At 43.5% G+C, this 24,910-nt stretch overlaps 1 protein-coding gene across 2 annotated transcripts in view; it reads right to left on the bottom strand.

The window, feature by feature from the left end:
* ASIC1 (acid sensing ion channel subunit 1) overlaps window positions 1-24,910 on the bottom strand; it is a 387,423-nt gene that overhangs the window by 33,511 nt on the left and 329,002 nt on the right. The window lies entirely within an intron of this gene.

Below are 24,910 nucleotides of genomic sequence, written 5' to 3'. Positions count from 1 at the left end.
CTCTGCGGGCGTATTGGTAAGCTGATGGGGAGCTGGGTGCAGGGTGAGCCGAATGACAACTCACCCTTCTACCTCTCAAATTCCCAGTGGCATCAAATACTAATTCCCTCTCTGAGTCATAGCAACTTGGAGGGAGAAGTAACATGGGATGCCGCTATAGACTGATCCCTGAATTATTAGTGTGTGGGGTATGTAGCACTAGTGCTATAGTGGTGCCCAGCGCTGTGTGCCACTATCCCCTACTTCGCAGTCTCTAACCCTCCCTCCTTCAAACACAGAACAGGTATTGTTGTGCCATACCTGATATGGGTGAGGGAACCATAGTGGCTCCAATTGTTGTTTATGATTCCTGGAAGACAGGCCTCCAGGTAGCGGGGTTCACCATGGGGAAAAGGGTGTGAACATTGGTGCGGCTCCAGCAATGTTTAGCTGGGGATCACATGAGTTCTAGTTATGCCTTTACTAGCTAGTAGTAGTGCTAGCTAGTAGCTGCCACTGCCAGGATGAGTGGCTGTGAGGGGGCTTTGTAGGTTATCCCAGAGCCCCCAGAACACCGGAAAAAAACAAAGGGAAGAAAACCAGGAGCCAACAGTGCAACCTGTCACCTTACAGCTGTTATACTCACATTTTGTGGGTAGCAATGACAGGGAACCACTAATGCATACGGAAGATTTCTGCTTCCGCTTGGGCTGGGGTATTCATCCCTTAGTGGGGTGGGTGTTGTTGGGAGTAATAAAATACAGACTCTCAAACAGAGAAAGTAACTTAAAAATTCAACTCAGGTGTAAATTGTAACGACTTTTGGGAGGAGACATCCAGAATAATAAAACACATGCCTTGTGGGGTTTTTTTTGCCTTCCTCTGGATCAACAGGGGTATGTGGGGGACGGGCTGGAGTTGTACTTTGTACTGGTTGAACTCGATGGACGTATGTCTTTTTTCAACCAAAATAACTATGTAACTATGTAACTATGTAATTATTAGTATATGTTCTATGTTCAGTTGAAAAGTGCTGAAAAGTTAAGATGAAAAATTACCTCCTAGGTGAAAACTCATGAGTAAAAGTTAATTGAATAAGAGTCACATTTTTTTCCCTCGAAATGCCACCTCTTTGTTATTGCCCTCTTTGTCAACCTTTCTGCTTCTAGTATTTCCATATGTAGGAGAAGGAGGGTTATAGAATTAGTGGGTTGTAAAACTGGCAGTGGAGGCCCATATTACCATGGCTACATCACTGCCAACCCTAATATTGCTTACTAAAATGCTTGTAATGCATATAAAGATGTCATTTTACATGAAACAAATAGAAGCTGTTGCAAGTAAATGGTATCATTCTTTATCCCATAGTACCCAGAGCAGACATTTAGCTTCTGATTTAGCTGCTTCATACCTGGATTTTTATTAGAGATTTGGGGAGTGTCAGCTTTGTGTAGTGGAGGGTGCATCTAAAGGCTCATACACAGGTCCCAACATTCTGCCTAACTATCTTCTGAACTTGGTATGTTCAACTGGCAAACGGCTGGCAAACAACCAGATGACTAACTGCTTACAGGTTGTTTGCCAGATCCAACTGGTGCATCAACCTGCTCAACTATCATGCAGGTTGGAAAGTGTGTACTAGTCTTTTGAACAACTTTGTTTTTTTTTTTAAAGCAGACATGTTGTACGGTTTGTCATTTAGCTGGCGCACATAATATTTAATATTTGAAAGAAAGAAGCAGTTCAGTGTGGCACTCCCTGAATGATATGACCAGTATGCAGGAGAAAACAATGAAGCTGCTGACCTCTTTGCTACCAATACCCCTTTAAAAGGATCCGAGGAATGCTAAGACATGTGCTCCGCCAATATCCATAGAAGGAAGGGTATAACAACAATGCACATAAAGAAGCAGAAGCGTGCACTAATGTCCTCAAGTGAATTTCGCCTTTTAATCCTTCAGAACAAATCCATGCAAACGGGGTAACATCAGTGTACACATTAGTATAGTTGCATATACATACTGGTGCTGGTAGCAGTGGTCTGGTGGGTGCCTAGGGTGTGAAGGGATCGGCGACGGCCGTTTCGCGTCCAACAGGACGCTTGGTCACGCTGCGTCTGAGTGGGAGAGCAACATAGCTAGCTAGCGGAGGTGTAACAATAGGGGGCGCAGCCCCTGCAGCGACGGTGGGTCCCAGCGCTAAGGGGTCCCCAGTCTCTGCGGGCGTATTGGTAAGCTGATGGGGAGCTGGGTGCAGGGTGAGCCGAATGACAACTCACCCTTCTACCTCTCAAATTCCCAGTGGCATCAAATACTAATTCCCTCTCTGAGTCATAGCAACTTGGAGGGAGAAGTAACATGGGATGCCGCTATAGACTGATCCCTGAATTATTAGTGTGTGGGGTATGTAGCACTAGTGCTATAGTGGTGCCCAGCGCTGTGTGCCACTATCCCCTACTTCGCAGTCTCTAACCCTCCCTCCTTCAAACACAGAACAGGTATTGTTGTGCCATACCTGATATGGGTGAGGGAACCATAGTGGCTCCAATTGTTGTTTATGATTCCTGGAAGACAGGCCTCCAGGTAGCGGGGTTCACCATGGGGAAAAGGGTGTGAACATTGGTGCGGCTCCAGCAATGTTTAGCTGGGGATCACATGAGTTCTAGTTATGCCTTTACTAGCTAGTAGTAGTGCTAGCTAGTAGCTGCCACTGCCAGGATGAGTGGCTGTGAGGGGGCTTTGTAGGTTATCCCAGAGCCCCCAGAACACCGGAAAAAAACAAAGGGAAGAAAACCAGGAGCCAACAGTGCAACCTGTCACCTTACAGCTGTTATACTCACATTTTGTGGGTAGCAATGACAGGGAACCACTAATGCATACGGAAGATTTCTGCTTCCGCTTGGGCTGGGGTATTCATCCCTTAGTGGGGTGGGTGTTGTTGGGAGTAATAAAATACAGACTCTCAAACAGAGAAAGTAACTTAAAAATTCAACTCAGGTGTAAATTGTAACGACTTTTGGGAGGAGACATCCAGAATAATAAAACACATGCCTTGTGGGGTTTTTTTTGCCTTCCTCTGGATCAACAGGGGTATGTGGGGGACGGGCTGGAGTTGTACTTTGTACTGGTTGAACTCGATGGACGTATGTCTTTTTTCAACCAAAATAACTATGTAACTATGTAACTATGTAATTATTAGTATATGTTCTATGTTCAGTTGAAAAGTGCTGAAAAGTTAAGATGAAAAATTACCTCCTAGGTGAAAACTCATGAGTAAAAGTTAATTGAATAAGAGTCACATTTTTTTCCCTCGAAATGCCACCTCTTTGTTATTGCCCTCTTTGTCAACCTTTCTGCTTCTAGTATTTCCATATGTAGGAGAAGGAGGGTTATAGAATTAGTGGGTTGTAAAACTGGCAGTGGAGGCCCATATTACCATGGCTACATCACTGCCAACCCTAATATTGCTTACTAAAATGCTTGTAATGCATATAAAGATGTCATTTTACATGAAACAAATAGAAGCTGTTGCAAGTAAATGGTATCATTCTTTATCCCATAGTACCCAGAGCAGACATTTAGCTTCTGATTTAGCTGCCTCATACCTGGATTTTTATTAGAGATTTGGGGAGTGTCAGCTTTGTGTAGTGGACGGTGCATCTAAAGGCTCATACACAGGTCCCAACATTCTGCCTAACTATCTTCTAAACTTGGTATGTTCAACTGGCAAACAACCAGATGACCAACTGCTTACAGGTTGTTTGCCAGATCCAACTGGTGGATCAACCTGCTCAACTATCATGCAGGTTGGAAAGTGTGTACTAGTCTTTTGAACAACTTTTTTTTTTTTTTTTAAAGCAGACATGTTGTACGGTTTGTCATTTAGCTGGCGCACATAATATTTAAGTGAGTTGGTTGTTTAGTTGGTTGGCGTGTGTGTGTACTCGTCGTGTAAACAACTTGTTGTGCATTATGTTGGACGTGTATGAGCCGTTAGGTGATGGCCATGGAAAAAAATCCTATTGGCCCAAACTTGACTTGGGTAAGAAAAATTGATGATCTATGATAAGATAAGCACAGGTATGGTGCAGAACGTCTCATGCAATTTGCAAGCATGGCTTCCACCTCTCTGACTGTGTTTTAGTTCACTTTAAATTGGATCATTTTTCATTTTTATTATTTTCCCCCAATTGTCTGGTCTTTGGTACAGCACAAGCTCCTGCAGTTTCTATGGAAACCCGTTGTATTTCATCAATTTGGGTCTGAATATTAATGACCTGTGACCACATTTGTGGACTGGTTTCTAGAAAATCACCATGGCTGGTAGCTACAAAGATAGTACAGAGGAATATTAAAAGCTATTTAAATTCCAGTCATTTATTATCTACACATATCTATTCCTATTTCAGTGAGCCCATTTACATTGCTTTGCATAGCTGATTTTATCTTAAGCAAATAATAACAGTAAACAGAAAGCCGGCTTCTATAATGAAGCGAAAGTTATAACTGAGGCATATGTATAGTTAGTGTCGGTCCTAAGTGAACATGTTTTACAAAAGTTCTAAATGGGGAAATATTTTTTTTCCAAATATCTCAATAACAAACAAAAGTTAATTTTGAGTTCCCTGCACAGCTTCAATGTACAAACAAAAACAAAGTAGTAGTTTATTTCACTAGAAATGAATCTTGTTCACTTTCAAGGATCTTTTTGAGTCTCGGGAGAGTCCATAACAATGCTTGAGCATCTGAACATGCTGTGCCCCTCTAGAGTAATCCAATGTCTGGCAGGGAAGCTGTAGAGGCACAAGTAACCTTTTAGTATCTGGAACAGCTGGAAGACATCACTCTGCAACATCCCTCTGCAACTAAGTTTAATTCAGAATTTCCAAAATAATATGATGCCAGCTCCCATAGAACAGACATATTTTGCAGCCCTGGTCAGCAAATTACAAGAAAAAAAAATACATATATCCAGGCACATCACCTCAAGTTAGAACATTTACATAAGTTATTAGGGGGTGTGGCCAGAAAAAGAGCAAACGACAGTTAACCCTTTGGTGGTGCCTGGATGATTGATTCCTGTGAATGCATTTGCAAGTGAGTGTGAAAAAGGTTAACTGTCTCTGGTCAGCAAGTTAGTTGGCACTGTGCACTACACTAGTAATACAATGTTATTTAGAGATAGAGACCATGGCAGGTATGGGCTAAAGTAGACAAAAATGTAGTCCAGTTTTGCCAGAAGGAGGACCTGTAGTTAGACCAAATTTTGAAAACTACATCAACAAAACATTAGTAAAGCACCTTTCTTCTCAAGGACCCAAAGCGCATAAGCTTGTTTCAGATCAGTACGTGATGTTTCTTTTCACTTTTGACCTGTTCCTCATTTCCTGCCATCACTGTTTAGATTGACAGGCTAGCAGAGATTTGGAGGTGTGAGGGGACCACACTTGACTTTCCTCTGAGAAGTCTCAATTTGCGGGTTTAAGTCCCCGGTCAGCTGCAGCGGAAATTGAATGTATATGTGCGATGTCAGCGGCTGCTCCCCGCCATGGCGTGTACAAGCAGGGCGGGTTGAGCTAGTGCTTGACTTGCATGTTGGAACACGGTAATCTTAACCATTCAACGGACAACTGTTGCCCGGAAGTAGGGAAACCCTGTGATGACGGTGTTGTATCTCCAAGGAGACTACATGTGGATGGTGAAACCGTTCTTGATGCTCAATTATCCTTAGCTTGCAAGCTGAAGATGACTTAGCAATTCCTCTTGTTGCCTATGCAATACAGCCCTCTGCCCCTCTCCGAAGATCTGGCAAAAATTGGTACCGGTACCAGAAGGGGTGTATGAGTGTGAGGTTGCATGAGTACTGGTGTGGATGTGTGAGTGCTCAGTGAAGGCCAGTTTTAATTGATTTTAATTGGTTGTTTTGCCATTGGATATAGTGTTTGAATAAAGATGATTTTGTATTTTTGCTACACCTATGAGCAACTTCATTTATTTTTCTATATAGTAAAGTCTCACTTTGCTTGTGGGATTGCTGGGAACACCAGAATGGCAGGGATGCTTTAAAGAGACCCAGAGACGATCTAACTACCAGTTTTATACATACCTGGGGCTTCCTCCAGCCCCATCAGCCTGGATCGCTCCCACGCCACTGTCCTCCACTGCCTCTGTCCGCCGGTCCTGGGTTCCCGTCATTTCGGCAAGTCGACGCAAGTGCAGTGCGCTCCCTCCGTACTGTGCAGGCGCATGCGTGAAGAGCCGGAGGGAGCCCCTGCTCAAGCGGAAGACTGGTCGCGTCCGGCGGAAGTGACGGGATCCGGCGATAGAGGCAGCGGAGGACGGCGGCGTGGGAGCGATCCAGGCTTATGGGGCTGGAGGAAGCCCCAGGTATGTATAAAAGCTTTTCCTATTTTTTTATAAGCTTCGTCTCTGGTTCCGCAGACAAAAAGCTATGAAAGCTCAAGTAATGACTGTAGATCTGTTGTGACTAGACTATATATGCATCTCAGAATGCACAACATGGTGAGCTACATGGGTTTCCACTCCTGTAAGCCAAAAGCAGGAAGCTGAGGCTGTAGTAGGCACAGACTTATGAAAGTAGTTGTATATTGGAAAAATGGAGCTTGGTGTTAGGAACATCTAGTTCTGCTGAGGTATAAGATGATGGGGTCAGAATTTGGTGTCAACAGTACAAATGCATGGACTCCGCCTTGTGCCAGTAGTCAAGGCTGGTGATGGACTGGGATGTGCTGGTATAGGATATTTGTAGCATGAATGTACAGCTGAAAATGTAACGTTAACGTTGTGATGCAATCATGTGAATGTGAAGAGGAATCTCAAAGGAAAGATTGCAAAATCTTGTGAAATCCATGCCAAGGACAACTGAAACTGTTTTGAAGTCAAAGAGAGACCCATCCTAGTATCACAATAATGTTCCTAAAATAGTGCACAGTGATTCAATCTCAATCAAATGAACTGCAAAAGGAAAGTGAATATTAAGCTACAGTCAACGGACACTACTGTTAACAGCTCTGGTACACTTTAATAAAGTTACCCTTAGACTGCCAGCTATTTTTTAAAAAGGCTACACCCCAGTGCCAGCTATGTTTATATTGGGTTTAATAAATGTCTTGCCCAAATCTACATGTACCAAAATCCACATTAGTCAGTAGGATTGTTACTAAGGTGCAAATAAATTTGACATGATTGAGAATGATGCTATTATGATACAGAATTATATTCATTATTATGAAAATCTATTGTAAAATAGACTAATCAAATCTTGCAGTAAAAGCATTTCCTAGGTCCATACTCAAGCTGCATACATTTGCAGTAACATTTGAATATTTCTGCATCAACTTAGAATTATTTGCATATTTCAAGGAAAGTAGAACGTTGGCACTGAGACAAAACTTTGTGCTAAATGCCTTTTAGACTTCCGTGGCACAGGAACATGGGGACACAAAAATGCCTATAGACTAGGGCTGCCCAATAGGTCGATCGCGGTAGACACATATATCTGGCTAACCTACGGTTCAGGCGCATATACCTGGCTAACCTATACTGCACATATATCTAGCTAACCTATTCTGACACATACCTGGCTAAACTACGCTGCAGGCACATATACGTGGCTAACCTACGAGGGTGGGGGGCATGCTTAGCGTTTGAGACGTTGGTAGATCTCCTGGCCTCGCCAAATTTTAAAGTAGTGGGCACCCCTGCTATGGACATCCACTGCAGGCGGAAGTAATTTTGTATTAACCACTTCACCACTGAGGGTTTTTTTCCCCTTATGGACCAGAGCAATTTTCACCTTTCAGAGCTCCTTCCATTCATTCGCCAATAACTTTATCACTACTCATCACAGGGAAATTATCTATATCTTGTTTTTCTCACCACTAATTAGGCTTTCTTTGGGTGGTACATTTTGCTAAGAATTTATTCTAAGTGCATTTTAAAGAGACTCTGTAACAACATTTTCAGCCTTATTTCTTCTATCCTATAAGCCTTTCCTAGTTGCACAGTGGCTGTATTATCTCTGTTATATAATCTAATCTTCTTTCCTTTGTCAGCTTTGTCGGGCTCAGGCACTCAGGCAGGAATGTGCTGCTCTGCTTGTGATAGGATAGAAGTTATACACACCCTCTCCACACCTCCTGCAGGCTCTGTGTGAGTCACAGACTGAGCTCCTCTCAGCCTATCACAAGATGGTTAGCAGCCATGTCTTTTGTTTGTAAACACTGCCTAAAACTGGCAATTACAAGCCAGGATTGCAGCAGGGAGTTGCAAAAACAGCACAGAGGGGCCCAGGAGAACATAATGAATAGAATGGTATGCTTTTTATTGTAAGAATTTTAGAGTACAAAGTCTCTTTAATAGGAATAATAAAAAAAATGGAAAAAATTCATTATTTCTCAGTTTTTGGCCATTATACTTTTAAAATAAAATATGCTACCATAGTTAAAACTCATGTCCCTATCACAATGTATGACGCCAATATTTTCTTTGCAAATCAAGGTGCATTTTTTCACTTTTGTGTCCATCACTATTTACAAGCCCATATTTTCAAAAATATTCAGTCCCTCCATTTTTTTAATTGTATTTTTTTTTTAAATGGAAAACTTTTATTTTGGTGTTTATTGGAGAGCGTTGGAGGTTAGGAGTTCATTTTAAATTCTGTGTAGGTCTTTTTATTGAAACAACTGTATGTACAGTAGGTGTAATCTTATCATTTGACCACAAGATGTCCTAACACAGGTGGTGACACAGACGCCCTGCCGGTTCACTGGCCACTGCCCGCAGCTCGCCTCTCCAGACTGCGGAGTCTGTGAGTTCCGACAGGCAGAGCAGGGCTACGGGAAAATGGCATCTGAGGCCATGCACTGACTATTTGTGTCTCCAGTGCAGGGCTTCGGGCACCATTTTCATGTAGCCTGGTTCTTCCTGGCAGCGCAGGAGAGTAAATGTTTTTCTTTACAGTTATATATATATATATATATATATATATATATATATATATATACACAAAATCGGATGTATGTATGATGTAAGTATGTGTGTATGTGTGTGTGTATGTCCCGCGATCACTCGAAAACAGCTTGACCGATTTCATCGAAACTTGGTATACAGATCCCTTACTACCTGGGTTATGTACTGGGGGTCTCATGGCCCCCCTGCACACCTGGGCGGAGCTACAAACAGCAAATCAGATTTCACCTTTCCATGTCAATGGAACCAATGTAAAAGGCTGCAATTCTCACAGTAATCAAGCCAGAGTCCCCACATTTGGCACAGTTGGTCACTTGGTGACCGAGGTTACAAATCCAGGAAAAGTGAGCAGGGCATAAAACAGCCAATCAAATTTCAGCCATTCATTTTAAATGGGAAAATGTAAACTGCAGCCATTCTTACACTGTTAATCACAGGGTTTTCAAACTTGGCACACTTGGTCACTGGGTGAATGAGATTAAGATTCAGGAAAGTGGGTGGTGTCTACAACAGCCAATCAAAATTCACCTATTGATTTTCAAGGGGAATATTTAAACTGTTGTCATTCTTACACTGTTAATGGCAGAGGCTTCAAACTTGCTATAGTCGGTCATTGGGTGACTAGGGTCCAAATTCACTAAAAAGGCGGGGCCACTAACAGCCAATCAGATTTCATTGGTGGATAAACTGCTTCCATTCATACATTTTTGATTCCAGGAACCTGAAAGCTCATAAACTTGGTCATTGAGTGACTGTGTGTGTCAAGGTTACAAAAAGTGGGTGGAGCCAAAAACAAATTTCACTGAGAAAATATAAACTGCAACCATTCTTACACTGTTAATGGAAGGGTTCTCAAACTTTGCACAGTTAGTTACTGGGTGACTGCGATTAATATTCAGGAAAATGGGTGAAGCCTACTACAGCCAATCAAAATTCACTAAGTGACCAACTGTACCAGGTTTGAGGCATCTATTAACAGTGTAAGTATGGCAGCAATTTAAATATTCCCCTTGAAAATCAACAGGAGAAAGTATTTATTTTCCATACATTCTCCTGTTGATTTTCAAGGGGAATATTTAAATTGCTGCCATACTTACACTGTTAATAGATGCCTCAAACCTGGTACAGTTGGTCACTGAGTGACTGGGGTTCAATTTAGAAAAGGAGCGGAGCCACAAACAGCCAGTCAGATTTCTTTCATTTCACTAGGAAAAATACAAATTATTGATGTCAAGGACCTTAGCTCACAAATTTGGTCAGGTTATAAAAAAGTGGGTGGAGCCAAGAACTAGATTTTTTTACATGGGAAAATATAAATTGCAACCATTCTTACACTGTTGATGGCAAGGTTCCCAAACTTGACACAGTTGGCCAATGGGTGACTGGGATTAATATTCAGAAAAGGGGGTGAAGCTGAAGGCTACAACAGCCAATCAAAATTCACCTACTGATTTTCAAGGGGTATATTTACATTGCTACCATTCTTACACTGATAATGGCAGAGGCCTCAAACCCAATACAGTCAGTCATTGGGTAAATGGGGTCCAAATTCACTAAAGGGGGTGGAGCCACAAACAGCCAATCAGATTGATTTCGGGCATTCTGTTATTGGCAGGGTTTTCAAACTTGGTCACTGGATGACTGGGATTAATATTCAGGAAAGTGGGTGGAGATTATAACAGCCAATCAAAATTCACATGTTGATTTTCAAGGGGAATATTTACATTGCTGCCAACACTCTTAATGGCAGAGGCCTCAAATCTGGTGCAGTCAGTCACTGGGAGACTGGGGTTCAAATTCTGAAAAGGGCGCAGGCCACAAACAGCCAATCATATTTGTTTAATTTCAATGGAAAAATGCAACTTATTGATGCCAGGGACCCCAAAGCCTATAAACTTGGTCATTGAGTGACTGTATGTCAAGGTTTGAAATAGTGGGTGGAGCCAAAAACATTAACTTGTTACATGGGAAAATTGCAGCCATTCTTACACTGTTAATGGTAGGGTTCTCAAACTTGACACAGTTGGTCACTGGGTGACTAGAATTAATATTCAGAAAAGTGGGTGGAGCCTACAACAGCCAATCAAAATTCACCTATTGATTTTCAAGGGGAATATTGAAACTGGTGCCATTCTTACACTGTTAATGGCAGAGGCCTCAAACCTGCTACAGTCAGTCATTAAGTGACTGGGGTTGAAATTCACTAAAGGAGCGGAATTCACTAAATTCACACGATTTTAATGCCAGGAACCCCGAAAATTCACAAACTTGGTCACTGACTTCATCACACAGTCGTGCCAAGGTTACAAAAAGTGGGTGGAGTCAAAAACATATTTCCTGGGGAGAAAACTGCAGCCCTTCTTCACTGTTAATGGCAGGTTTCTCAAACTTTGCACAGTTGGTTACTGGGATTAATATTCAGAAAAGTGGGTGGAGCCCCCCAAAAAACAATCAAAATTCAACTGCTGATTTTCAAGGAGAATATTAAAATTGCTGCCATTCTTGCACTGTTAATGGCACAAGCCTCAAACCTGGTACAGTTGGTCATTGGGTCACTGGGGTTCAAATTCAGAAAAGACGGCAGAGCAACAAACAGCCAATCATATTTGTTTCATTTGACTGGCAAAATACAAATTATTGATGCCAAGGACCCCAAAGCTCACAAACTTGGTCATTGAGTGACTGTGAAAGTGGGAGGAGCCAAATACAAATTTCACTGGGAAAATATAAACTGCCGCCATTCTTACACTGTTAATGGAGGGTTCTCAAACTCTGGCCAGATGGTCACTGGGTGATTGAGATTAATATTCAGGGAAGTGGGTGGAGCCTATAATAGCCAATCAAAATTTGCCTGTTGATTTTCAAGGGGAATATTTAAATTGCTGACATTTTTACATTGTTCATAGCAGATGCCTCAAACCTGCTACAGTTGGTCATTGGGTGACTGGGGTTGAAATGCTGGAGAGGGGCGGAGCCACAAACAGCTAATCTGCCAATCTAATTTCTATGGGTTAGAGAAAGTCAGCGGAGCCAACACCAGCCAAATACATACCCGGGTCATCAGCTAGTATATACTGTATGTATATATATATATATATATATATATATATATATATATATATATATATATATATATATACATATATATATATATATATATATACACACATACATACATACATACACACACATATATATATATATATATATATATATATATATACATATATACTGTATATATACCATGCAGTATATACTGTAGCTATATCACTAGCACCAGAGCACTAATGAAGGTGGGTGGGGTCGACGGACACAGGGTTTCTCACCTGAAGTGACAAAATGGCTAAAGGCGCCCTTGGTCCCAAAGGGGCCTTATAATGGCAATTTAAATAGGGGGGGGGGGGGGTGCTTGGGCACCCAGAGCCCCTACTCCTCTGCACGTGCCTGGCTAGTGCTTTCATGGGGTTAAATGAGTAAGATGCTGGTGACAGCGTGAGGCAATGAGAAGTGTATACATCACCCGAGTGAGACTAGAGGGCACCAGGCGCTGGAGCTGGAGAGAGCATCGCAGTTAGGATACTAGGAGGTTTTCTTTCCAATATGATAACGAATAAATTAATATTTTGATACATTTTTGAAACAAACGGAGTGGTGCTTCATATATGGGTGACCTTTTCTCCCCTACTTGTCATTTATATATTATGACATCTAATTTATATCTTTCATTCAATCATTTTTGTCGTGAGTGTGTCAAAATCAAACATAAGTGAGAGGCACTTGTTTACAAGAGTCTAATTTTTCATTCGAGCAAAAAATAAAATAAAAAAAAGTAAAAAAAAAATCTAAAAATTGTAATGTGTGTGGCCACTCTGAGGGATAAAGGACCACTATCGGGAAAATGGTAAAATGTAAAATGCATTTAAATACATAGAAATAAGTAGCACATTTCTTCCAGAGTAAAATTAGCCATAAATTACTTTTCTCCTATGTTGCTGTCACTTACAGCAGGTAGTAGAAATCTGACAGGTTTTGGACTAGCCTATCTCCTCATGGGGGATGCTTATGGTTTTGTTTAGTTTCAAAAGCACATAGCGAAAAGCAGTTGCTTTGTCCAACTGCCAAAAAATGTGTGCAGCGAGCACGGAGTCTGGCCAGCATCTTTTGCTAAATCTTTTTCAAGACATGTCTTTAACCTCCCTGCCGTTCTGATTCTGCACGGCGCATGGCCGCGGGAGGTTTTCTTTTTTTTTGTATAATTTTTTTTTTAGCAGGTAGCTAGCCTAGCGCTGAACGGGATTTCCTGTATGGGCTTCCCCCATCGACATGGCGACAATCGGACTGACGTCATCGACGTAATTGACGTCATGACGTCAGAGGGAGTCCCGATCCACCCCATAGCACAGCCAGGCCAATCACCGGGGTGTAAGGGGTCTGCAGGTGGGGGGTGGGGGGGGGTAGGGGCGAATCGGCGGCGATCAGATAATACACGCAGCTAGCAAAGTGCTAGCTGCGTGTATCAAAAAAAAATTATGCAAATTGGCCCACCAGGGCCAGAGGAATCCTCCGCGGCGGGTTACCCCGAGCTCAGCTCGAGATAATCGGCAAAGTTAAAGAATAAAGGCCATGCTGAGAATGCCCTATGGAGAGATGGACTACTTCAAAACCTGTCAGTAACATCAGATTTCTATTACCTGCTGTAAGTGATAGCAACATAGGAGGAAAGTAATTCATGGCTCATTTTATCCTGGAAGAAATGTACTTCTTTTTTTGTATAGGTTTACATGTATTTTAAATTTTACGATGTTCGCAGAAGTGGTCCTGTAAGCAATTTAAAATGTCGTCATTTGGTTACATCCGTATACTCCAAGCAGGGCCATAACAATAGACCCTGCAAGGGATGCAGCTGCAGTGGGCCCAGAAGCCACAGTGGGCCCCATGGGGGGAGAAGTTTATTTTCCCTGTCCTGAGAGACTAACAGCTAAGGGCACAGAAAGAAAAAACGTTTTGCTCTCTGCACAATTGTTCTAATGACTGCATCTGCTCAGCCACTGATAAGGAATCATACAAAGTTTTGCAGACAGAGATTTGTAGACAGTCCTTATTCAGTATGGTCTTGTGTACAATACTGCTCCACCCCCAGCCTCTCTACCCCTCCCCAAGTGCTGTGTCCTGTAGTGATGCTATAGGAGTCTGCATAGCCAGTTCTGCTCCATCAGAGGTGGATAGAGTGAGTGTTCTGCACACCAAGTGTGTCTGTATGTCTGAAAACGTTCATGTTTTATCACAGAAGCTAATGTAATTGATAGAGAAAATGCCTGCAGTGCTTCACTGCTGTCTGTTTTTATCTGCCTGGGGAAAACACATACAAGTATTCGCTAGCCAATTGAATAACATTCCTTGTTATTAATTAGGCCCTAGAGAGGAAAATACAAGATACCATAGCGGGTAACTTCTACGCACAGTACACCTTTGTGCAATTAAAACACACTGTGCTCAGGTTACTACCACCACATGCGGGACGGGGACACAGCTCCCCCCTTTAATTCCCTGCTCACCGGATAGCCTCTTGTTATTATGCGTATCACTAAGTCACTGCACCACCGTCCAGAGTCTGCAGAGTCTACAATCAATACATAAAGGTGCTCCTCATAGCGTAAAAATGTTTTTAATATGGCTCGGCGGCCCCAAATAATATCAGCGCACCATAAAATGAATTAAATCCAGCATATCTCACATATCCAGATTCGACAGTAAGATCTTGCCTCCTCCACGCCTCCGCCCTATGCATTTCGTCACAGTGGGCAGTTAGCCCCTGATGAGTCACGCCCACTGTGACGAAATGCGTAGGGCGGAGCCGAGACACGCACGCTACCAGGCAAACAACATACGGACGGAATACAGGCGTGGAGGAGGCAAGATCTTACTGCCGAATCTGGATATGTGGGATATGCTGGTTTTAATTCATTTTATGGTACGCTGATATTATTTGGGGCCGCCGAGCCATATTAAAACAACAAGGAATCCCTGCAGACGCGCAGCTGCATTGTGTGAACTTTTGTTTGGAGGAAGGACTTTTGTGACTTTTTTCAATAGCAGCACGCAGCGAATCTGAACTTGGTACTTTTGAAGGTGGTGAGCGCTGTATCATTTTACAAACAAAATTGAATAACATTGGTTCTCAGTTTACTTGTGCAAAAAGCGAGGTGGGGGGGAGGGGGCCCCATCCAAAGTTTTGCAGGGGGGCCCAGTGATTTTTAGTAACGCCCCCGCCTCCAAGCATTGTTCTTTATAAGCCTATGGCTGACTGGAGCCTACTTCTTCTGCCCTGATCTGAAAAGGTGACCCATATCCACCAATATTGCTAGATGAGTAAACATGCCACACATTATATGGCTGCCATAAAATAAGGTGACCAGATGGCATGGAAAATACACTAAACTCTGGTAATAACATAGGATTCATAGCTCAAGCAACAACCCGCCTCATTAGCAATAGGTCATGCGTGTTCACAGCCAGTCTGCCACCATGATTAATATGACAATGTCATCCACATCAGACAATGGCTAATGACACTTAATTCCACCTAATGAGCAAAAAATATTGTCTAATTTCCGCAGTATCAATCTCTGTCTAGAAATCTGGACAGGTTTTCTTGCGCTGATCAATGACACAAAGAACAACTGCCCCGGGTGGAAGATTTGTGGAAGAGACTAGGAGTGTTTGCTGGGCTGCTTTTGAAATATTAACTGAATCATTAACCCGTGCCAGGGAGAAATTGCGGCGTTCCTCTTTAATGATGTGTTAATAAGTCTTTTGCTAACTGATGATGTCCCATGGCAAGACACATTAATCTCGCTAATGAATAGACAATATTAAATCATATTAAGAAGTTTATGTTCTATTAGTGATTGGCTTAGCACAGTGAGACAGTCTACTGGGACTATGCTGGTAAATATGAATTTGTGCTTAGTTTAAATCAGAACTTAGCTGCCTCCATGATAAAAACACTTGAGTCTAATTCTCCTCCGCAAGACCAGAAATTACCATTTATGTTCCAATGGGAAACAGATTTAAAAGTCTTTCTCTCTCTCTCTAGATACACTGGCTACACTGTGCAGAGACTCTAAAGGCAGTTACCAAGCATCTGAACAAGGGCCGGGCCGAGGCAGAGGCGAGGCAGAGAGAAATAGGAAAAGGGGATACATGGCAGTGACTGCAAGCCAGATAACTAGAGTTAAGGTGTTGAGGGGTTTGGGGGTCCTGGGGTGCCTCTTACTCTAATAGCAATCAGTGTGTGATTGCTGGGGTAGGCGGGATCCAATGGCTCATATGAGGCCAACATAAGGCACATATAGAACTAGTGATTAGAAACCCAAGGTCTTGCCAAACCCCTACTCTGATCTGCTTGCAGACCTCCACCTGCTGTGCTCTGCTCCTTTTAACTCCGAACACTGAGTACAGTTCCTCCCCAACCCCCACACTTGTGTGATCTGCATTCTTCCAGGCATCACCTCTGCTGTTGTGCTCTGACCCCTTACAGTCTGTGAACACTAACCCAATAGTGGCCTTGCTCACCCGAACAAGCACACAGATCAGATGCTCTTTATCCATAGACCTGGAACAAGCACGCAGATCAGATGCTCTTTATCCATAGACCTGGAACAAGCACGCAGATCAGATGCTCTTTATCCATAGACCTGGAACAAGCATGCAGATCAGATGCTCTTTCACCCATAGACCTGGAACAAGCATGCAGATCAGATGCTCTTTATCCATAGACCTGGAACAAGCACGCAGATCAGATGCTCTTTATCCATAGACCTGGAACAAGCACGCAGATCAGATGCTCTTTATCCATAGACCTGGAACAAGCACGCAGATCAGATGCTCTTTATCCATAGACCTGGAACAAGCATGCAGATCAGATGCTCTTTATCCATAGACCTGGAACAAGCATGCAGATCAGATGCTCTTTATCCATAGACCTGGAATAAGCACGCAGATCAGATGCTCTTTATCCATAGACCTGGAAAAAGCACGCAGATCAGATGCTCTTTATCCATAGACCTGGAACAAGCATGCAGATCAGATGCTCTTTATCCATAGACCTGGAATAAGCACGCAGATCAGATGCTCTTTCACCCATAGACCTGGAACAAGCACGCAGATCAGATGCTCTTTATCCATAGTAGTAAAATGGGAAAGGGGGGAATTTGGAGTTAGGAGGGACCACGATCCTAATATTCCTTAATTTGCTAGTAGTTTTGGACTTGACCCACACTCTTGTAATTAGAGACAAACTAGACGTGACAAAGGTCTTGCAAAAATAGAAAAAGGTCGTTTTATTGTTTAGACAAAGCTTAAAAGGTTGTGCAACAGGTCACAGTATTAAAAGCAACAGCGCTGTTGTACAGTACCACCACACGTCACACCAAGCAGACAGCCAACTCACCCAGGCATCCGCACACAAAAAAGGGGGGTCAAAAAACTTTTTCCCTTCCCACCACTCCGGAGATCCTAACTAATCAACAGTCTCAGGGACTCCACAGCTGCAGAGGTCTCAGGTATGCATATCAGGAGCGAAACAAGATTCACAGGCTCAAGCAAGCATTACATACTGTCCGCATTAGCAGTAGAGATCCATGCGAAGCACTGAAGCTAGTTGTTTTATGACAGAAATGGCGGTGGGGGGCCCCCAAATATCATGTGCATAGTCCTCACAGCCTTACTCACAAACTCCCAGGAGACACGGCAACAGGACTGGTCCTCTTCTGAGCCAGACTCATCTCGCGCTATAGGGTTGATGCTTGATCCACGCTGCGTCCCCTTTCCTAGTCCGGGACATACATCAGTGGTCACCCTTCTCGCGCTGCGTCCTAACGGCTCCGGTACCAACCACGTCCGCTACCATGCACGTCTTTCATTGGGAGGGCATGCCAAGCCGAACACAGAATCCGGCATTCTCAAACAGGCAGCATGGCGGGGTTCAGTTGGCGTCACGTCGGCTGCGTGTGCTGATTCGCCGACTAGTTTCGAACGTCACATCCGTTCTTCATCAGGGCGTGGATTGTACACGGCGGGCCAGGCATACATAGCACACCCTGGCTCCGCCTACTACTCGTTGACTGGCCAGACCAGCCGTGATTCCACTGCAGGGAGTGGCATACATCAACTCCGGGCACAGGCGCCCACACTTGTATCCAAGCAGTTACAGGCTTCAGTGAACAGGACCCCACGTAAGTTTATTCATTCACATTCGTGGCTTTTTATAATCAGATCAGAGGTATAAACAGACCCGCATGCTGACATGCGAGAAAGGGAGATAAGCTGTGTACACCGAGCAACGGTTGCTAGAAACCCATTTCTGCACTACATGAGGGCCCATATTATTCCATATATACAGAGTAACATTCAGGCAGCACACAAAAAGCACAATAGAAAACAATCATAAAGCTCCCAAATATATACGATTGACCAAGTTCGCTTCCCAGAAGGCAGAACTAGAAATGGTTCCCAGAAAGAAGTCAGACCCATCCTTTGGTCCTAGTGGGGGGGGGGGGGGGGGAGGGGAAGGGGAGAGGAAAGGGATGGGAAAAGGAGGGAAATGGGGGGGGGGGGGGAAGGAAAGGGGGGAAGGAGAAGAAATGGGGGGGGGAATGGGGAAGGAAAGGGCGAGGGAAGGGGGGGGGGCAAGGGAGGGGAAAGGACCATACGGATTAAAGGGGAGGTTATTACAGGGAACTGGTTGTCAAAGGAAACTTTTCAATGAAAAGTCAACGTTCAAACCATGCGGGCTTCTCGACCTAAGTCGATACATCCACATTGCCTCTCGGCGTAGGAGCATCTCCTCTGTCCTCTCTGTCCTTGTGGGCGCGTCCACACAGTCAATACACATTGCTTTCAATCCCACAATAGAACAATTGTGAATTTCCTTAAAATGTTCTGCAATTGGTGATTTCTTCTCACCATTTGTAATATTGCAGAGATGTTCAAGCAAACGCGTCTTGAACGCACGTGTAGACATGCCCACATAGTACCTGCCACAAGGGCAAACAATCAGGTAGACAATCCATGTTGTGTTGCAATTCATGAATCTCTTCAACTTATAATTCCTTAAACCATCTTGGGAGGTAAAGGTATCAGTTCTCATCACAAAAGGACAGGCCCTACACGACCTACAACGGTACATTCCTTTTGGAGGCGGAACACGGTCCAACCATGTACCGCCTCCATTACTTGGTAGTTCAGATTGAACCAGCACATCTCTCAAATTTCTAGCTCGGCGTGCTGTCAACAAAGGTCTAGGACCTACTATTTCCCTGATCCTTGGATCCAATTGTAAGATTCCCCAACACCCACACAGAATCTGATTGAGTTTCTTCCAGTGAGCATTAAATTGTGTCACAATTCTAGTGTAACCCCCAGTCGCTCCACCAGCCGGGGGACGAGTACGGGGGCGGAGCAGTGATCCGCGATCCGTGCGAAGCGCTCTATTGTAACTCCGTCGTAGAGTGCGATCCGAGTACCCACGCTCCCGAAAGCGTCTGTGCATCTCCCTCGCCTCCACCCTAAACTTATCCAGATCGACACAATTTCGCCGGATTCTCAAAAACTGGCCCGTGGGAATGCCCGCAACTACCGACACCGGATGATGGCTTGCCGCGTGCAGAATCGTATTCCCCGCGGTGGGCTTACGGAACGTACTTGTGACCAATCTGTTTCCAGTCTTCACAATTTCAATGTCCAGAAATGTAATTCTCTCTGGATCAACCGAAAACGTCAGACGTATGTTCCGTCTATTATTATTTAAATTGGCAACAAATTCCGCAAAGCCCTCCACTGATCCTCTCCACACGACAAGCACATCATCAATGTAACGGAGCCACAGAGCCACGCCCCCACGGTACAGTGAGCTCACATAAACCTCCTGCTCCTCCCACACTTCAAGATGGAGGCAGGCGTACGCAGGGGCACATGCCGCCCCCATACTTGTCCCCCTCAGCTGGTGGTAGTAGCGACCCCCAAAGACAAAGAAGTTGTTATGCAGGACAAAGGACATCAACTCCACTATGTAAGAATTGTGAATGGTATGAAGGGGATAGTTTTCAAAGAGAATATATTCAAGGGCCCCTAAACCTACACTGTGGGGAATTGATGTATATAGCCCTTCTACATCTATAGAGGCCAAAATACACCCATCATCTATCACAAAGTTACTAAGTCTATTGAGAACTTCCATTGAGTCACGGACATAGGATGGCAACTTCCTTACTAGGGGTTGTAATTTTTGATCAAGATACCTTCCTACAGCTTCACATGGTCCTGCCACAGCCGAAATAATTGGTCGACCTGGGGGAGGCATTACACCCTTATGCACTTTCGGAAGAACATATATAGTAGGTTTCGTAAAATGCTCCACCGACATGTACTTGTACTCATTTTGATCCAGGATGCCATGCCTCAAACCCAGGAGTAACCGGTAATTCAGCTCATCCACCACCTGTCTAAAGGGATCACACTCTATCCTAGCATAGGTGCAAGAATCACCCAATTGTCTCTGAATCTCATTGACATACATTGTCCTGTCCATTAGAACGATGTTCCCCCCCTTATCACTTGGTTTTATCACCAATTCTGGTTTGTTCTTCAAATCATCCAATGCCCATCTCTCACCTGGGGAGAGATTGTCTTCAACGCCTGGAGCATCCCAACAATACCCACCAATTTCCCGCTCAAAAAGCTCCAGGAAGGTGCACAGGTGCCTGTTCACATTTAACGCTGGCATATAGTTGGACTTGGGGCGTACTTTCACATGTTGGGGGAAGTTGACTGATGATAGCCAGTCTTCCTCCTGTTCCAAAGCCCCTTCGTCCAAGTCAATGGCACCGTCACTCCGTTCAACATTGGAGCCTTCAAATTCAAGCCTCAACTGCACCCTCCTGAGAAACATACAGACGTCTTTATAGATAGTAAACTCATCAGTGCCCCCTACTGGCGAGAAAGACAATCCCTTACCCAGGAGCGACAAGTGATCAGGGGTAAGTTTAACCTTGGACAGATTGATGACTGACTGACCTCCAAAGGCACTCATGTCTACTACATCTTTTTGCTCCTCAATTCCATCTTGGTCTGTTGCCCCGTTTGTTTTGTAATTCCCTTCTTGTTCGCCCCTCCTCCACCCTCCTCCTCCGGGGGCTCCTCCTCTTCCTGGCCCAAATCTACTCCTACATCTTTGTCTCCTGTCACCTTCAGTATGCCCTTGGGGGGCGCAGGGGTCCCTAAAAAAGAAACTGACCTACCAAGTGGTTCCTCACCCTCTGAAACCTCACATTCCGAGCCCGATGTCTCACCTGGGCGGTGGGGTGGATTCTTACCTTTTCTCCGCCGTCTCCGACTTATTTTTAAACTTAGTGGAAAATGCGGCTTGCTTTGCCATTCCAACCTGTCCTGGTCAAACTTTTTCTGTTTGGTCCTTTTAAGAAAGGCATTATATTTCTCTACTTCCTTCCTCACCTGTTCATTAAACTTCTCAAATAAAGGGGCATCTTTTGCTTGATCTAAATCCTGTTTTTGTTTTTCTATCTCCTCACTTAATTCCTCCAGTTGGATTTTTTCCTCATCCACTACAATTTGTGTCACCACCAATCCTCGTTTTACACAATCTTCCTCCCAAACTGCAAGAAACCTTTCATTTTGTAAATGGGGGGCTGGGATTGTCTTCTCACGGAGGCCCGGGGGCACAATCTTTGCCCTCAAATAGCCCTCCAGAGAAGACACATTCCATTTCCTCCTCAAAAATGTATTCATCGTGTTCCTATATTGTCTGAACCTACCCCTCAGTTCTTTGTTATCACCTGTAGGTGAACCACTAGTATGCTCAGTCAAAACCTCATTGTTAGCCTCATTGTTCATAAAGGCTTCCTGTATCTCTAACTGAAGCTCATCGCTGATATGGTATGCCATCTTGGTAGTTATACGTAAGACTCTCCAGAAATCGGAACCACAACACAGTCACAGCAATCAACGTTCCATGCCCTGCTCCACACCCATGCAAAGCACCGCCACAACAGATTAGGTCCACTTTCTGAGATTACTCAGTGCAGCAGTAAAATGGGAAAGGGGGGAATTTGGAGTTAGGAGGGACCACGATCCTAATATTCCTTAATTTGCTAGTAGTTTTGGACTTGACCCACACTCTTGTAATTAGAGACAAACTAGACGTGACAAAGGTCTTGCAAAAATAGAAAAAGGTCGTTTTATTGTTTAGACAAAGCTTAAAAGGTTTTGCAACAGGTCACAGTATTAAAAGCTCTTTATCCATAGACCTGGAACAAGCATGCAGATCAGATGCTCTTTCACCCATAGACCTGGAACAAGCATGCAGATCAGATGCTCTTTCATCCATAGACCTGGAACAAGCACGCAGATCAGATGCTCTTTCATCCATAGACCTGGAACAAGCATGCAGATCAGATGCTCTTTCACCCATAGACCTGGAACAAGCATGCAGATCAGATGCTCTTTCACCCATAGACCTGGAACAAGCATGCAGATCAGATGCTCTTTCACCCATAGACCTGGAACAAGCATGCAGATCAGATGCTCTTTCACCCATAGACCTGGAACAAGCACGCAGATCAGATGCTCTTTCACCCATAGACCTGGAACAAGCATGCAGATCAGATGCTCTTTCACCCATAGACCTGGAACAAGCACGCAGATCAGAAGCTCTTTATCCATAGACCTGGAACAAGCACGCAGATCAGATGCTTTTTATCCATAGACCTGGAACAAGCACGCAGATCAGATGCTCTTTCACCCACAGACCTGGAACAAGCATGCAGACCAGATGCTCTGACTGAAGCATGACTGGATCAGCTGCATGCTTGTTTCGGGTGTGTGATTCAGACACTACTACAGCCAGAAAGATCACCAGCATGCCAAGCAGCTAGTATTGTTTAAAAGGAAATAAATATGCATCCATATCCCTTCCACTTCAGGTGTGCTTTACCATTAAACCGGGATTGTAAGCCACAAAATCGAATTCCATTTACCTACTGCTCTGTGTTTATTATGTAGACTACATGCAGTCTGCATCACAAGCATTCCAATATAATCATGTTTCTTCTGCAATGAATCTTATCTCAGTCAGCCTGGCTCTATTCTGGCACATTGCTGGGGGAAGGGAAGCTTGTTATCGCCCCTCCCACATTCCTGCTCCTCACTGACTGGCTGAGGGCAGTTCAGTGTGACATGAGGCTGAGAAGGAAAATAATAAACCTCATCCCTGTGCAAAAGCTGCTGAAATACGACCTATCCTGTGCTCACATGTGTTTACAAAGCAAGCTAAATATAATAGTGCACTTTAGGGGAAAAAAAGAGTAAAGGAGGAAATTACATCAGGATTGGCTTCAATCAGAGGCAGCAAAGATGGAAAATGCCTGGAACAGTTTTCTCTTTAATTGCTATATAAAATTCACTAAAATAAAAACTTGGACAGTACAATACATACATTGTATAAGTAGAACAAGTATTTATCTACTTATATATGTTTTGTTTAGTTTTTTTTACCTGAGATAGTATGGCTGTCCCTGCTGCTTTAACTTTAAGTAAACTACAGGTTACACAAACCGACCATACCCTATAAAACTTGTACTAAAACATGAAAATGGCATGTTTGCTATTAAAGATTAAAATCCCTCAGTTTCCCTGCAGATAGCATTCTCATTGCTCCTTTGTGTGTTAAAGCGCATAATGAGGTCTTCTGCGCAATGTGTTTCACTTGTCCATTCCAATGCTAGTTATCTTACAAATGACTGATTTGTGCTCATAAGAGCACTTTACAGAACTATACTGCCTTTCTTCCCTCCCCCGCTAGCTCGGTGCATCTGCCAACAATAAAGGTTCAGAAACAATAGACTGTGTACTTTACCGACTGGAGCAGCTCTACTGGTTGAAAAGACTGTATCTACCACCGAGAGCTAATGCTTGCATTTATTTTTATCTCTGATTCTTTATTAATTCACAGCGTTATTCATAGAGAATTAATATTCAACTCCAGGCGCACAAAATATCTATGTGCTCTGAATGGCGCAATATCTAAAGAAGCTGGGAGCCTCCTATACAGCAATCCATTATCGCTGGCTTAATAACTGGTTGTCTTTCTCCGCTTCAGACAGGAAGAGGTTTCCAGAGCTCTGACTGGACATGAAGAGTGTCAGTCGTAACACCACACACTCCAGGCATATTAATTATAGCATGCCAATCAGCCTTATGTTCAGAATAATGAATTAATCCTTCACATAGACTTCAGCCATTGTAGGAAGTGGAAACAGGAAAGCTGATCTCTGTCTACTGTTATGACAATTATAAAGGGTCAGTCCATAGGAACAAAAGAGTACCAACTGGCTTCTATTATCTCAAGGGCTGAGGTCAACCCATCAACATTGCACTCTACCACTATTGAGTCATACTCCTACTCCATAACTCTCCATACTGTTATGTTCTCCAATATGGAGAAAAGTAAAATACTGTAAGCATACTGTAGGGCTTGTGGGTAGGGATGGTCAATAAAATGCAAATAATTTTGAGTTGATTCAGACTTATTCAAATTTTGTATCCAAATGTATGCAGCTTGAAAATGGACCAATCAAATTTTAGTTCAGCAGGATTTGATTAGTTTATGTTCAAACTGCATACATTTGCATAATGCTACATCAACTCGAAATCATTTGCGTCTCATTGACTATCCCTACTTGTGGGTCTCCAAGGTGAGGTAGAATTCCTCTCAGCCCCATTATTGACCCTAAAACCATGCAACTTGTCGGGAATGGTGTTCTGCCAAGTTTCACCTGCTGTTGGCAGTATATATTTAAAGTGTGATAGACTTCCGCTGCCTACAAGTAGGTGGAGCCTATGGACAAATGCTGCATTTATTTGTA

The sequence above is a fragment of the Hyperolius riggenbachi genome, chromosome 2 (assembly GCF_040937935.1).
Source record: "Hyperolius riggenbachi isolate aHypRig1 chromosome 2, aHypRig1.pri, whole genome shotgun sequence".
NCBI classification, from domain to species: Eukaryota; Metazoa; Chordata; class Amphibia; order Anura; family Hyperoliidae; genus Hyperolius; species Hyperolius riggenbachi.
This window is presented reverse-complemented; position numbering and strand designations above follow the sequence as displayed.